Source organism: Panthera pardus, unplaced genomic scaffold, assembly GCF_024362965.1.
Source record: "Panthera pardus isolate Hobbes unplaced genomic scaffold, ASM2436296v1 HiC_scaffold_8, whole genome shotgun sequence".
NCBI classification, from domain to species: Eukaryota; Metazoa; Chordata; class Mammalia; order Carnivora; family Felidae; genus Panthera; species Panthera pardus.
In genome coordinates this window covers 34,006,844-34,023,474 of record NW_026527013.1, presented here as the reverse complement: position 1 = coordinate 34,023,474, position 16,631 = coordinate 34,006,844, and the positions used below count along the sequence as shown (strand labels likewise).

Sequence of the window (16,631 nt, the reverse complement as noted above, 5' to 3'; positions counted from 1 at the left end):
GCTAACTCCAGAGTTAGCTCTCCCCTGATCATTTTGCTTTCTGGTCATTTCTGGCCTCCACAGAATTCTCATCCCCTCCTGTCCAGGCAACCATGTTTTTTGTTTGTTTTTTAGTGTCTTACTATTTTTTAACAAAAACCAGAAATCCCTCCCTGATTTTTCTGTTTCTCAGTCTCTTATTTATTTCCTTTGTAACGCACAATTTATCGTTATGTGTTTACCTGTTCACGTTCGGTCTTTCTCACTACAGTGTATCATGCATGACAGTGGCAGCCCGCCCTGGTCTCCTCTTTAGCTTTCTAACTTTAGCACCCAGCTGGCATGACGAGGCTCTCAGTACATTCTTATTAAACTTACCTGTAAGCGAATGAATGGATGGACGACAGACCAGCATGATGGGAAACTAGTATCCGATGATAAAGAGACGGTGGGTCCTTGGAGAAGGTACTTGCTCCACACCTTACATTTGAGGGGAGTGAGAAGGCAGCTGCATGCAGCTGGTGAATCTAGTGGACGCTGTGCAGAAAGCTACATGCAGGCCGAGTATCCAGCCGCCAAATGGGAGGAATCTGTGGTCCTGCCATCAGGGTGGCAGGTGTCATAGTGAGTGCGAAAAAAAGGGTTTTACAGGCTGAGGGTGTCTAAAAATACTCACTGTCTTTACGCGATCTACATATTCCAACTTCGATGACCGTGTTGTAAAGTGTTTTCAGCTCCTTTGTCTTTTTTTTTTTTTTTAATGTTTATTTTTGAGAGAACGCAAGTGAGGGAGGGCAGAGAGAGGGGGAGAGAGGATCCGAAGAGGGCTCTGCACTGACAGAAACGAGCCAGACACGGGGCTCCGAGTCACGAACCGTGAGACTGTGACCTGAGCTGAAGTCAGAGGCTCAACCAACTGAGCCACCCAGGCGCCCCTCCTTGGGTCTTAATATACGTTTTTTTAAAGGCTTGGTGTGCTAATCGAGGTTAGCAGGGGCTGGAGCCCCCAAGGAAATCATGTACAACGTGAGAAGAAAGTACTGGCCGTACTGTTTACCCTCTGACCACCCTACTCCCAGTTTCTGCGCCAACGGGTCTTACTTATTTTAAGATTAAAGCACATCACCAGTGGACATATAGTTATTGCTTTATGGTGAAATACAAACACGTAAGCCAGAGGCATCAGTGGATTCTGTCATCTTTGAAAAATGATTTATTTTTTTTTATGGGCTTTGTTTTTCACTCATGGGTAACCTGATAGCATTTCAGAGCCTGAAATCCTTCCCTAAGCTAAAATAACCTGTTGAAGGTAAGTGTAAACCAAGTCTAGGCTAGAAGAGCAGAGAATTTTTTTTTTTTCTGAAAGTTCCTTAAATCTAGAGACATGTCTGGTCATACTCTTGCAATACAGAAAATAAATCATAATTGGATTCCATTGAGTTACATATGACCCTGAAATTGACTAACTGTATTACCTTAGAGAAACCTAAGGCTCATAAACTCACTGATTAATACATTCACTCTAGGCTCTGTGCCCTCGTTAGTCAGTTATGGTGCTCCTACACTAGGCCTCAGAATCCTTCTTAACACAGAACAACCAGACAAGCCTCAGTGGCATTTCTGGTTCTTCCTGAATAAAAGCATCAACACCCATTTGCCATTTTGCCAGCTAAGCAAATGCTAAATTAATCGCTTTAGGGTAAGTTGTGGATTTGTTCCCGGGTAACTTAATACTTGGCAGTTGAGGGGTTGATCTCCAAAGCTTGGTGATACTTGTTCTCCATGTTTCTCTTTCACATAAATCATCTTTTTTGTTTTTCTTTTATTCTGCCTCTATCCTACCATAGCTTATTTCCTTGTGTCTCTTTCTAGTAGTTCAGAACCCAGTCCTAGAACTCCCAGTTCTAGGAGTGCCTGGGTGGCTCAGTCAGTTAAGCACTGACTCTTGATTTCAGCTCAGGTCATGATCTCGCATGAGATCATGGGTTGTGGGTTCAAGTCCTCTGTTGGGTTCTTCGCTGCCACCACAGAACCTGCTTGGGATCCTCTCTCTCTCTCTCCCCTCTCCCCCCTGCTCATGCTTTCTCTCTCTCTCTCTCTCTCTCTCCCTCAAAGTAAATAAAACAAAACTTAAAAAAGAAAATTCCTTTAAAAAATTAATAGTTCAAAACAAAAATAATATTATTTACAAATTAAGGTAATTCCTAACAGCAGAGAAATGTGCAATCAGGTAAATGAAATTGACTTATTTTCCATAAAATGAATTTAGTGGCTCCTGTCCCTCCTGAACATGCTGGAAGGAGATAAGTTCTATACAGCAGCAGCAAAAGTTGTGATAACAATCAGCAAGTGATTTTTTTTTTTTTTTTGCCACAGTGAAGAGATTTTCCATCAGATTTCATTTGACCTTGAACACTGTGTTAGCAATGAATAATTAATGGTACTTACTACAGTGATGCCCCACTTAACTGACATTATCAGGGAATTAGATGCCCTAAATGAGTGAATTGGCCAGATAGGAAGACTTGCCCCCTTTTTGCACACACACACAAAAATCTTTTTTGTAACCATTTCTGGTTCTTTTGTTTTTTAAACGTGTGGCAAAATTTTGTGACCTGTTGACATTCTCTGAAACATATTTATTCATTCAATAAATACTTAGTGAAGCCTAGTATGTATCAGGTACTATGCCAGACGTGGGCAATATAACATGAATGGACAGAGTCCCTGTCCTTATGAAACCTATGTTTGGGGGGAGAAGAGAGAGAAACAAGGAATCGTGCTGGAGTGCTCGGATAGGAGCAGCAAAGACTTAAGGGCCCACGTGGGGCAGCTCAGTCGGTTGAGCATTCGACTTTGGCTCAGGTCACCATCTCACGGTTCGTGAGTTCAAGCCCCACATCGGGCTCGCTGCTGTCAGCTTGTTAGTGCAGAGCCCGCTTCAGATCCTCTGTCCCCCTCTCTGTGCCCTTCCCCGGCTTGCCCTCTTCCCCCCAAGAATAAATAAAAATAAAAATAAATAAAAATAAAATAAAATAAAAACTCAAGAACTACACTGGACCGAGCATCAAAACCAGTTGAACTCAAAGTTGGCTAAGTTCTCCAGGACTGTTTGCCACTAACTGGCATCTGATTTCTGTGGCTTGAGTTCTTGTGATTGGTTCTGGTAACTTTATCTTCTTTAAATTCGCCTGTAGTTTCTTGCTGCTTGCTAAATGTGTCGTGCCGCTCCTACTATTTTTTGTACCGCAGTAAGGTGCATATGAAGTGGTGAAACTGAGGAAGGCAAATACATGATATGTTCATTATCTATTACTGCGTAACAAATTATTGTACAGTGCGTGGGGGTCAGGAATCGAGCACGCTTAGCTGGACCCTCTCCTTCAGGCTGTCTGGCATGGCCATATACCCTCGAGGCATCCAGCCAGGCTGGGGTCTCATCTGAAGGCAGGACTCCGTTCCTCAAGGAATGTTGGACAGAGAGCATCAGTTTCTTGCCAGCTCTTGACTGGAGGCCACTCTCCATTCCTCGTTATGTGAGCCTCTCCAAAAAGGCAGCTTGCTTCATGAAAGCCATGGAGAGAGAGAAAGAGAGAAAGAATCTGCTAGCAAGATGGAAGTCACAGTCTTTTGAAACCTAATCACAGAGGTGACATTCTTTCACTTTTTCTGTATTCTGTTGATTCCAAGCAAGTCACTAAGTCTTGCCTACGCTCGACGGGAAGAATACCAAGAAGGGGATGCCTAAGGGCCACCACAGAGGCTGCTTGCCCCCGTATACCAAGCATTTTATCATCATTGTTCCCAGGGCCATAGCAAACCTCACTAATCCATCATGGCACTCTCAACCGCTGAGCCCCAAAATGGCTTCCGCTGAGCCCCAAAATGGCTTCCAGATCCTGCTTAATGGAGGACTCCAAGAGGCCCATTACCAACCAGTTGGTGAGGTAAGGCCAGTTTGCCTTCTCCTCCTTACACAATGACCATTCCAAGTACTTGTTGGGGGGAAAATACTTAGGTCAAGAATCTGGACAGAGATGGGGGCGCCAGCTGGAAGCAGATCTACAACATGACACAACAAAAGCCATCATTTGCCAAGTCAGGGGGAAGGAAGCAAAGCCTGTAGCAGAAATCAACTGATCGAGACTTGAAGGCAAATATTTCACAGTAAGGACCTTGAATTGAGAGATACGTATCCCAACATGCAAGAGCCCAAACGAGATGGGATCATATATGGTTGGACACAGGCGAGAAGAATCCAGTCTTGCCCGGTACAGGGGTTATCCCCTTGGCTACACTGAACAAGAGTCATCATCATTTTTCTCAATGAAAAATACCAAATTTGAACATCAGATGTCATGGCCTATCCTTATGTGTCTTCTTATGCCTGTCTCAGATTTGGGGGTTTCCCTCTCTTGTCTGTGGTAGTGTTACTCAACCTTCCTTCATCCACCCTCCCTTTGCATAAACATAAAAAAAAAAAGCTCATTATCTGGCTGCCAAGGAACTTCTCCATTCCCTTCTTCGACAGTCACTCACATATCTCTCCATGTTTTTATTAGTATTACAAAGTGAGGACCTTCTCATTCTTTTTTATTTAATGTTTATTTATTTATTTAGGGGAGAAAGAGGTCGAGCGCAACAGGGGGGAGAGGCATAGAGAGAGAGAGAGAGAGAGAGAGAATCCCAAACAGGCTCTGTAATGTCAGCACAGAACCACGAGATTATGACCTGAGTGGAAATCAAGAGTCAAGTGCTTAACTGACTGAGCCACATTCAGAAAAACTTCAGTAATAGCACGAGTTCCTGTGTACTCTTCACTCAGACTCTTCATATTTCCCTTATTATCCTCTTTTTAAATGTTTTTAAATGTTTATTTTTGAGAGAGAGACAGAGCACGAGCAGGGGAGGGGCAGAGAGAGAGGGAGACGCAGAATGTGAAGCAGGCTCCTGGCTCTGAGCTGTCAGCACAGAGCCCGACAAGGGCTCAAACCCACAAACTGTGAGATCGTGACCTGAGCCGAAGTCTGACCCTCAACCGACAGAGCCACCCAGGTGCCTCTCCCTTATTACCCTCTTAATATGTATACTTATATTTGTTTTCCTGAGCCATTTAAAAGTACCTTGCAGGGGCGCCTGAGTGGCTCTGTCGGTTGCCTGTCCAACTTTGGCTCAGGTCATGATCTCACGGTTCCTGACTTTGAGCCCCGTGTGGGGCTCTGTGCTGACAGCTCGGAGCCTGGCGCCTACTTGGGATTCTGTGTCTCCCTCCCTCTCTGCCCGTACCCTGCTTGCGCTCCGTCTCTCTCTCTCAAAAATAAATAAACATTAAAAGAAAAAATGTTAAAGTAACTTGCAGAGATGATACCCCATTACCCCTTAATATTCTAGCTTATGTTTCCTTACATACCCAGAGTACAGCCATGAAACAACAATAGCTTCTGATCTGCAGATTTCCCTAGCATTTCACGAATTATCCCAATAAGGTCCTTTACAGGTCAGCTCCAACCCCAGCCACATGTGGCATTTAGCTGTCAAATTCTCTCGCTTTCCGTGGCTGGACATTTTTGAAGAATACAGGCCAGTTACTTTGCAGAACATTCCTCAGTTTGGGTGTATCTATCTCAACGTGTTTCCCCACGATTAGATGCAGGTTTTGCTTTTTTAGGCAGAGCCAGCAGAAAACGCTAGTATGTTTTTCTCAGTGCATCCTCTCGGTCGGTACCCACCCATATATAGTGTCTGTCCATACGGAGCATCTGCTAGCGTCTCCATGGTAAAGTTAATTTATTTACAAGTATTTTGTATTTGGAAATTAATGAGTAATTAATCCGTGTTTTACGGAGAAACGTTTTGAGATCCTGTAGCTGCCCCGTTCCTCATCGGACTATGCCCCAGCACTTCTGGCCTCTGCTGACGATTCTCGTCTGAATCTGTTATTACTCTCATAGCTTTGCCACGAAATTCTGTTAAGGGTGACTTTGGCATGAATGGTTTTAAAGGAATAATTTCCAGATTGTCGGCTCCCCTCTAGATGATTCTAAAACTGCTGTCTGAGACCAGGCTGGTTCTCCTTTGGTGGGGGGAGGGGGGCATAACTTCAGGGTGTCCTTCCTGCAGGACTCCACAAACACAAAGGGACGGATGCCCCAGCTGGTCCCCTCTCCAACCTCCCTTTGAGAGCTGCTTCTTGTCCCCTTTTACAAAAGAAAGGCCTACCTCTCACCCAGTCCCTGAATCTTACTGTGGTGCAGTCCCCCAGGCTACAGACAATCCGGGACTCCAAACAAAGGGGTGATTCAGAATCTAGCTGTTAGTGTTGAGAAAGTGAATGATTCTAATGATTGGGTTACAAATCCTTTTCAACTCTTTGCTTTCAACAAAATTGAAGAAGGATCTGATGGAGTTGTCAGTTAGTAGATCATTAAAAATAATTTTTGATGATAGATCGCCATATGATTTTTTGGCAAATACCCCGGAAGAGTTTAAAGAATTGAGTGATGTTGCTATAAGGAAACTCTGTCCTTTCCCACTACTTATGTGAACAAAGTTTTTCAGTGTTTGCAAGTATGACTAACGGGGGAAATAAAAGGAATAAAACTGATCCTGGACTCTATCTCTTTTGGACAATAAGAAATATTCAGGAGTTAATAGAAGGGAAAAGTCCCCTTCTCATTTCAGATATATGCTTCCAATAAAATTGTGCTTCCCATGTTTCATAATTATTTATCAAAATGTATAAGGTATTTGTTGTTTTGAGCAATGAAGTACAAATAAAAATAGTTGTAATGATAATTCAACACAGAGGAAACTGTTTAACATTTATAGCATCAAATTCACAGAAGATATTAAAGGTTTCAAAGCTTAACTTTGTACAGAAACCTGATCCAGAAAATTGTAACAGAGGGATCAATAAAAAAGCCTCTCAAGCGTTAAAATACGTTACGTTGTAGTAAATTCTGTGCAGGGACTGGAATGGAAACAGAAAAAAGAGCAATGTGTCAAGTCTCCATAATATTTAGCTTCTCCTGTATGAATTTAAAAGAGCGAATAACACTGATTTTATTTTACAGCGTCAACATGAAAGTGTGCTAGAAATTACCTAACGATATAGCCTTATGATAAAATAGGTTAGCCTTCCATTTTAAAATGTGAGGAATAAATAGGTTTTCAAAAACTTTGTGGGAGCCGCAAGAACAATGGACGTTGGAAGAACACTGCCAAGGAAGACGCTCCCTCACGGGTATTACTCACAGTATTTCTCTGAGGCTTTGCCTCCTGTTTTCTAGAGCAAACCTTTTGCTTCCTGTCCGGGGTCCCTCCCCACCTTGCTTTGGGAGCCCCACTCACCCATCACATTCACCCAACCCTCGTCCCTCTGTCGGCTCACCCCCAAAGTCAAAGACCAGCTCACCCCTTGGCGGGAAAGGCTCCCAGATCATCTCCGTAGATACTCAAATTCAAGATCGTCTCCTGAGTATTGCACTTATTATGCGTAGATCCCTAGAACACATGGCCCCTGTCTGAGTGTCCTCAAGATCTCATATCCAAAGAGGAGAAACTCGCCCTGTGGCAGGTGCCCCCTGGTCACGGTTCTGTTTGAACGAGGGCCGTCTCCCTCAGGGCATGGGCACCCTATCAGGCCGGCTGCATTGTGAGTAAAGCACAGTAGGGTCCACGGCCAGAAGGAAGTCCATAGCCATCCCTAAACTGCAGGATCCTTGGTAACGTGCAAATTCCCAGCCCTGGCCCACAGGATAATCTAATTTGGTGAGTGTGGGAGAAAGCCCAGCACACCCGCTTCGGTCCCCGCCAGGTGACTGTGTTGACTTTTGTCCTGGGGCCTTACTTTGAGTGTCGCTGCCTCAGAGTGTGATCTTGCATCCCGATCTGAGCTGCTCAAATCCGTTCTTTTGTTTCTGTTCAGGTACTCGAAATTCCAAAGGGTTCACATGGAATCACAAGTCAGCTGAAGGTAAGTGAGCTGTCAATGTGCAACATTTTTATGTTTGTAGTTTATTCCAGGCTGATTATTTATATCAAATGACTCTATACATTATACTTACAATATCGATTTTAATTGGTAGTCGAATCAAGCACAAAGACAACATTAATATGTAAGTTTAATTGAATTTTTATTCTTTGTTTTTTCTTTATTTATCTTGAGAGAGAGAGAGAGATTGAGAGAGAGAGGAGAGTTGGGGAAGGGCAGAGAGAAAGAGAAAGAAAGAATCCCAGGCAGGCTCCACATTGTCATCGCAGAACCCATGTCATGAGACTCCAGCTCATAAACCATGAGATCATGACCTGAGCTGAAGTCAGACACTTAATCGACTGAACCACCCAGGCGCCCCTGGATTTTTAAATATTTAGGCTCCAGAAGAGATGCACGAGGGGCGCCTGGGTGGCTCAGTTGGTTAAGCATCAGACTTTGTCTCAGGTCATGATCTCGCGGTTTGTGAGTTTGAGCCCTGAGTCAGGCTCTGTGCTGACAGCTCAGAGCCTGGAGCCTGCTTCCGATTCTGTGTCTCCCTCTCTTTCTGCCTCTCCCCCGCTCACTCTCTGTCTCTGTCTCTCAATAATAAATAAATGTTAAGAAAAAATTTTAAAAAGAGAGATACGTGAATAAGGAAAGTCAATTTGCAGAAGAAGAGATATAAATGATGAACATATTCTAATTGAGCCTTTCTAATTAAATATAACAGTATTACATGAGAACAATGTAAGAGTATTGATGAAAATCTATGGGGAGGGTAATATCAAACAAACACTATGGATGAGGACCATGGAACTATAGCACTCTATATCATATATATAGGTCCATGGAATCTATATCCTACCCACGCAATTTGGCCATTCCTGTAAACGTAATTTAAAATTCTGTACTCTTGGGGCGCCTGGGTGGCGCAGTCGGTTAAGCGTCCGACTTCAGCCAGGTCACGATCTCGCGGTCCGTGAGTTCGAGCCCCGCGTCAGGCTCTGGGCTGATGGCTCGGAGCCTGGAGCCTGTTTCCGATTCTGTGTCTCCCTTTCTCTCTGCCCCTCCCCCGTTCATGCTCTGTCTCTCTCTGTCCCAAAAATAAATAAAAAACGTTGAAAAAAAAATTAAAAAAAAAAAAATTCCGTACTCTTTTAGCCAATAATGCCCTCTGTATAATTCTAGTTAAAGGAAATGCAAAGTTAAAGTCAAATTTGTTCACTCTTTAACTGTATATTAGTTAATGGTAGAACGATAGTAGCAATAGACAGAAAAGAACTGATATAAGGGATTGGGGCAGATTCACTGGAATAATATACAGTTCTTGAAAATGTGATTGTCAAAACACATTTAATGTTACGGGACAGTGTTCGGGACAGAACATAAAGGGATTACAAATGTGTTAAACAGAGGGAAGGGAGGAGGGAGGGAGGAAGGGGGTGAGAGAGAAAGAATGAATCTAAAACACATATAGGTAAGAAAAAAAAAGAGGCAGCTATAATGGTGAGATTAAGGGTAACTTTTATTTTCTTATGTACATTTTCTTTAGCTTTAAAATTCTTTGCAATGCATGCATCAGTTTTGTCATCCAAAACAGTATTGCTCTAAAAAGCATGTTAAGTAAGGATTCCAACCTCTAAACTGCTGGTTTTGAGAAAAAAAAAAAAAAAAACAGACTTCATGGTCCACGGGCAGCATATTTGCACCAAGGACCACAGAACTAGTCCATCCCTCTGTCCCCCAAGTCTATGGACAGCAGCTGAGGCACCTCTCTCTCTCTCTCACACACACACACACACACACACAATTGGAGAAGGATATTCTAGCACGTCCCTCGAGAGCCTCCTTCCTTGCCTTTATTCTGAATAATTTAAACGGAGCTGAAGGAAGCTCTTCTTTTCCATGAGCTGATTCTGAAGGGTTGAGAGAACCATGTAACGAGTTACTTTCATTTATCGGTATTATCACGATTAAACGGCCTCTCTTACATTATTCATTCATTCAACAAACAGTTTTGAGTGCCTATTAGACACTCAGTCACTCTGGTGGAGACGCAGTGGTAGCCATTCGTTCATCTGTTTCGTCGGCCAGTAAATCGTATTTCCTCCAGTATTTACCCCGCGTGGGATAGACCTTGCTCAAGACATTGCAGAAATGGCGGAAAACTAGATTGTACAGCCCCTGCCCTCAAGGAGCTCATGCTCCAGGAGGAGAGAGAGAGACCATTGGACAAATCGCTGTAATGATAGCTTACAGTATGTGCCATGCAGGAACGCACGGTGTTGCAACAGAGGCCAACGGTGGTACCTAACCGGGTTAGGTGGTCAGGGAATACCCTGTGTCAATAAGGACCTGGAAAATAAGTAGGAGAGCCAGTCTGGCTGAAGAGGGCTGAGGAACTGTAGCTTTTTATGCCTCAGAGATTTTGAGGGCCCGTGTAGTAGCAGGTGCTGTGCTGAACAGCGGGGGACGGAATGAGGGGCGAATAAGGGTTGAGCCCTGATCTCTGTGACCTCAGACACCAGAGGGTCTGACAGATACATACACCTAAGTCATCACACGGTCCACTCAGTGTGTGAGAGTCAGAGAAGTCTTCCTAGCAAAGGTGAGTCAAAAAATTAACTTTTTTTCCTTCATTGTAATTGTTTCTTTTCTTTTCTTTTATTTATTTTTGAGAGAGCGAGAGAGACAAAGCATGGGTGGGGGAGGGGCAGAGAGAGAGGGAGACACAGAATCCAAAGCAGGCTCCAGGTTCCGAGCTGTCAGCACAGAGCCCGACGTGGGGCTCAAACTCACGAACCACGAGATCATGACCTGAGCCGAAGTCAGATGCTCAACCGACCGAGCCACCCAGGTGCCCCTGTAATTGTTTCATTTAGTGTTTAAATAGGTAAATACATTCATATGTTGGAAAATTATAAAAGTCAAAAAGGGTTCACGGTGAAAATCCTCTCTCCCAACGACTGTCCCTTGTGCCCACTATCCAGTATCATTCCCTAGAGATAACCGATGTCATTGGTTTCTTCTGGATCCTTCCAGAGATGGTCTATGCTGATCCAAATACATGAGTGTGTTTGGGGTTCTTTGTTTTTCCTTTTTATTACACGACGATCTGAGCTGAATCTTTGAAGTATGGATTTTCCAGAGAAGGGGATTTGGACAATGACGGGAAGAAGAAGGCAGTGGAGGCCGAGAGAAAGCATACATCTTAACGACACAGGTTAGGAGCGTAGGACAAGCTCTTCTGTGTTGCAGACACATTAAGTGTGAGGCAGAAAGGCAGAGGAGCCGGATGGTGGCAGAATCTGATTGCCCTGCTGCAGGGCACAGATTTAGTTTAGTTGGTAGCCGGACTCCAACCAAGACTTCCAAGTACAACCGTGTCATGTGCTAATGGGTGTTTTAGGAAGATCGTTCTAGCAGCTGGGAGAACATCGACATCTACGAGAGCCTTACTCACCAAACGGAAAAGTTGAGCTTCTTTCCTTCAGCCAATGTGAGCCAGGAAAGGTTTTTTTTTTTTTTTTTTTAACGTTTATTCATTTTTGAGACAGAGACAGAGCATGAATGGGGGAAGGTCAGAAAGAGAGGGAGACACAGAATCTGAAACAGGCTGCAGGCTCTGAGCTGTCAGCACAGAGCCCGACGCGGGGCTCGAACTCATGAACCACAAGATCATGACCTGAGCCGAAGTCGGACGCCCAACCGACTGAGCCACCCAGGCGCCCCCAGGAAAGGTTTTTAAATAGGGTCTGGCGATATCAGAAGTTGTGTTAGGGCAGGTCTGTCAGCAATGTGTTGTCGTTAAATGTAGCACAGTATCAGATGAGGAAGAACTGACCGAAAACCAAATAAGTGACTCTCTAACGGAACACCGCTCCCAGCAGAAATACAGGCCTTTCCTCTGCTTTTTAACTTTAAGGAAGAAATCTGTATTAGTTACCTGTTGCTGCGTAACCAATTAGCCCAAAACTTAGTGGCTTAACACAACACACATTAATTATCTCACGGTTGGTATGGGTCAGGAATCTGAGCATGAGTCACTTGGGTCCTCTCTTCAAGGTCACTCACCAGCTAGAATGAAGACATCAGTCGGGGCAACAGGTTCATCTGCAATCTTGCCTGGGGGAGGGCAGTTGGTCATGTTGTTGGCAGGTTCACTAAGGATTGTTGGGTCTTAGCCCCTTGACATCTGGGTCTCTCCCAGTGGCAGCCTGTTTCGTGAAAACTAGCAAGTCAAGAAAGCAGTAATGGAATCTGCTGGCAAGTTCGACATGTTTGTAACCTAGTCTCAGAAGTGACATTCCATCACCTCTGCCATTTCTGTTGATTAGAAGTTAAGTCACTAGGTCCAGTCCATACTCGATCGAGGGTGGGGGATTACACAAGGCATGAATTCAAAGAGGCGGGATCATTGGGGCCCATTTAGAAACCGCCTATCAGGGGAACTTAATGAGAATTGTTCCTGTGACTGTTGGGAACCAGGACAAGGTCCGGGGGGGAGAAAGCCAGTATTGTTCCTCGTCCACGATCAAGTTAGGAAATCATCGCGCTCTCCCCTGGCCTGCTGATTACCACCCTTGTTACAATCACCGCCCAGCCACCCGTCACATTTGTCCACTGGTTCTGATGACAACACACCGCCCCTTTGAAAGTTGGAGCATCTGGGAACATTTATATGCAAGCTGGGTTGGGCTCCATCTCCCTGCTGGAGTCCGAAGGTTGTTGACTTTCCTCATTGCTGCTGCTGCAGATACTCAGGACATCAACTCACTAAAGGAAACGCCTTTAACAGTGAAGACCAATTCTTAAAGCATCCCTGACTTTTCAAACAGAGTGGGCTGGTTAGTTGGGTTAAGTAGGGCTTTATAAACCATCCTGGTAGAAAAGAGCCTGAGAGTGGGCAACTCAGGGAAAGCCCAGGGTTGCTTAGGGGCCAGAATCCGGGCAGTGTAAGCTACCATTCCAAACCAAATAGAAATAAGGAAAGAGAAATTACGACTGCTACCACTGTCTGTGTGTACGGTGCACCAGTGACCGAGGTCAGGACCTGACCTTCATTATCTCGATTTAGTTCACTAACTGGGCAAGGTCAATGCTGTTATCCCCATTTGACAGAAGGGGAAACTGAGACCCAGAGAGGTTAAGCACTTGGCTGGCAGTCATAGCTAGGAAGTAGCAATGCCAGGATACAAACACTGTCAGTATCCCTTAAAGTGGGAACCAGCAAGAATTCATCGTTAGGAACAGTCATGTTTTGTCCTGAAGTACAGGAAGGCCCCATCAGCTGAGGATAATTTGGGGAGGAAGAAGAGGGAGACAGGCATCACCTAGAATATATCAAACTTAAAATGGAAATCAAAATACAAATGTAGGGGTGCCTGGGTGGCTCAGTCGGTTAAGCGGCCGACTTCGGCTCAGGTCATGATCTCGCGGTCCGTGAGTTCGAGCCCCGCATCAGGCTCTGTGCTGACAGCTCAGAGCCTGGAGCCTGTTTCAGATTCTGTGTCTCCCTCTCTCTGACCCTCCCCATTCATGCTCTGTCTCTCTCTGTCTCAAAAATAAATAAACGTTAAAAAATTTTTTTTAAAAAAATACAAATGTAAATAATGAAGGAAAAAACGCTTTTGTTAGAACGAAGTCTTCCTACAAAATATTTTAATAAAGCAGAAAAGTTTATTTTTTTTAAAGTTAGGTCAGGAATCAGTTTTTTTTTTTTTTTCTGTAAAGGGCCAGATGGTAAATATTTTTGGCTTTGTGGACAATAAAATCTCTCCTGTAACTACAGAAGCCTCGAGAGGTGGTATAGAAGCCGCCATGGACAGGAAGGAAATGAGTGAGTGTAGCTGGTTCCAGTACAGATTTATTTACAAAATCGGGTGGCTGGCTAGCTTTGGCCATTAGGCTGTAGTTGGCCACCCTTAATTGGGTCATAACTGTAAGGGATACTAATTCTTAGAAAAAGCAAGAATCGTGTGGGTTTTGAACATAGTGTTTCTGACAAAATGTGTGCTAACACAATACGATACCACCCCTCCCTGTGTGGTGTTAGCAGTTTTATCAAAGAGAGTCAACTGTGCAACACTAGGCCCCGTCACTTGTCTCAGGGTCTCCCACTCTCCCTTGAGAGCCAAGTAGTTTTCTTTTGAAACTCTTAACACATCATCCTTCTGGATTTTCTCTTCTTCAGGTGTAAACTTATCTAACTCTGCTAGATCCCTGTTTCCACGTAACTAAAACAGTTCTCCATCTTTCCATCAACTGTATGAAATCCTGTGGCATTTGTCATATTTGCTGTTCACGTTCAAGTCGGTTTCATGGGGATTGTGTGTTTGCTGAGTAGGCATCCAATGGACAGCAAGACGGGGGAGTGGGGGGGGGGGACCCAAATAGAGTGTGAACTGATGTGCAAAGCTGGTGCTAACCAAGGAAAGATTTGAGTAAGAACTTTGAGATAGTCTTGTCGTTGCTGGGTATTTTCCATGTTGCCGTGATCTCAGCCTCTCTTTACAGCTGCCACCTGCAGGTACTCAAATAACAAATACTCAGGTAGTGATGGCCTCCCCCGTACGATGTATCCACCTTTCTTACGCACACATTGTTCTCTTGCGTTCAGTTTTTCTATTGCACCATCACTTACTGAGCTTCTAGTCCGTAACAAGTCACTTTACTGGTACAAATTTCCCCCTCTATCCAAACTCTTACTAGCTAAGCTCAGTCACAAAATACACGGAAATGAATTTTCCTCTAAAATCTTTGTTACCTAAAATTCGGGTGCCGAACGGTTTCAGAAAACACTATATTCCTTGCTATGGAAATTCACTGCTTTTGGTCTCATAAACCAATTCATCTTTGACGAGGAAGGGATATTTTTGGTGTTTTACCGTTTCTGCTAGCCACTGTGAAGTCTTTTACTGTCGCCTGTCTGAGAACCTAAGAGAGCGAGTAACTTACCCAAGGCTCCCTTGCCCCTCAACAGTGAAGTGAAATACAGAGTCAAATGTCTTGGTTCCAGAGCCCATGATCTTTCTTACATGTGCCTTTCACATATGGCACTCACACTGATGAAAAGCCCCTCTATTTTTCTCCCACAAAGTCAATGCTACAGATTCCTAAGTTCCTTAAGTCACACTTTAATTAATAACGATGATTTGGGAGCACCTGGGTGGCTCGGTCGATTAAGGGTCCTCCCCTTGATTTCAGCTCAGCAGTTGTGAGTTTGAACCCGCTCTGTCCCGTCAGTGCCTGGGATTCTCTCTCCCTCTTTCTCTGCCCTTCCCCACTCTCACACATGCGCACTCTCTCCCTCTCTCAAAATAAATAAACTTTAAGAAATAATAATGCTGATTTTACATCAACAGTAACAGTTATTTACATCAACGGTAAACAGCTGTTTACATCAACAGTGACATCAACAAAAAGTTAACAATAACACTGCCATTTTTTTTTCAACGTTTTTTTGGGGTTTTTTTTGGTTTTTTTTTTTTTATTTATTTTTGGGACAGAGAGAGACAGAGCATGAACGGGGGAGGGGCAGAGAGAGAGGGAGACACAGAATCGGAAACAGGCTCCAGGCTCCGAGCCATCAGCCCAGAGCCCGACGCGGGGCTCGAACTCACGGACCGCGAGATCGTGACCTGGCTGAAGTCGGACGCTTAACCGACTGCGCCACCCAGGCGCCCCAACACTGCCATTTTTTAAAGCTGCCAGTAAATCCCAGAGTTAAAGAGAAATCCCCTCATAATGCAATTCCTGTATTCGTTGTCAAAGTGGTTCTCAAACGGGTCATGGCACAGCGACATCAGCCTCCCCTGGAAATGTGCTAGAAATGCACCTCTCAGGCAGTAACTCTGACAAACTGAGTCAGAAACTGGGCAGAGGGCCCATCCATCCGTACTTTAACAAATCCTTCCGGGTGATTCTAACGCCAATGAAGTAGAGAACCACTGAGTTGTAGGAATCACAACAATGGTCTCTGGTGATTGTTGCAATCAGATCCAGAGCAAACATAGGTGTCAAATGTCCAGATGACTCGCGACTATCACAGAAGTGTGGTTAAGTTAACGCTCTTCTTTCCCTTCTCCTGCGTTCATTCATCTCACAAATAACTACTGAGCCCCTGTCCTGGGTCAGATATGAAGCCAGATGCTGGGACAAGGTAGGGAAGAAAACAAATACGGCTCTAGCCTCTTTCAGGCTTACGGTCTGATGTGGGTGACAGACCAGAAAACACTCAATTCCAGTAGAGTGTGGTCACTGCCATGAGAAGGTCAACTCAGGATGCTGGGGGCGAGGAGGTTCACCTAATCCAGCCCCGCAACTCAGTGAAGATTTCTAGAACAAATGACTTTTAGAGAGGGCAGGAGTCCCCAACTTTCTGAGAAGGTCTAGTGCTGTGGGGGTTTGTGTTGTCTCTCCCTTGGGTCCGCAGCCTGCTTGAAGCCACTTCAGATGAAATAAAGGGGAAACACACTCAACCTGTTACTTCCAGCTTGTTGGAACACTTATCTCTGACATGCGTTGAAAACACACAGAGGGTCAAAGCGCCGCGTGTTCACTAGGTGGGGGAGCAGATAGGCATACCTCCCGGTCCCAACTGTTGGACTCCTCCTGCCAATTTACGTAATTTCCTGGGCTTCTTCCTTTTTTTCTTTTAATTTTTTATTAATTTTTT

The 16,631-nt window shown here is 44.4% G+C and overlaps 1 long non-coding RNA gene across 1 annotated transcript in view; it reads left to right on the top strand.

The window, feature by feature from the left end:
- Positions 1–16,631, top strand: part of LOC109279046 (uncharacterized) — a 107,061-nt gene that overhangs the window by 30,364 nt on the left and 60,066 nt on the right. Inside the window, exon 2 of the long non-coding RNA XR_002085973.2 lies at positions 7,907–7,954. This is a non-coding gene — a long non-coding RNA (uncharacterized LOC109279046). The remainder of the gene's footprint in view (positions 1–7,906; positions 7,955–16,631) is intronic.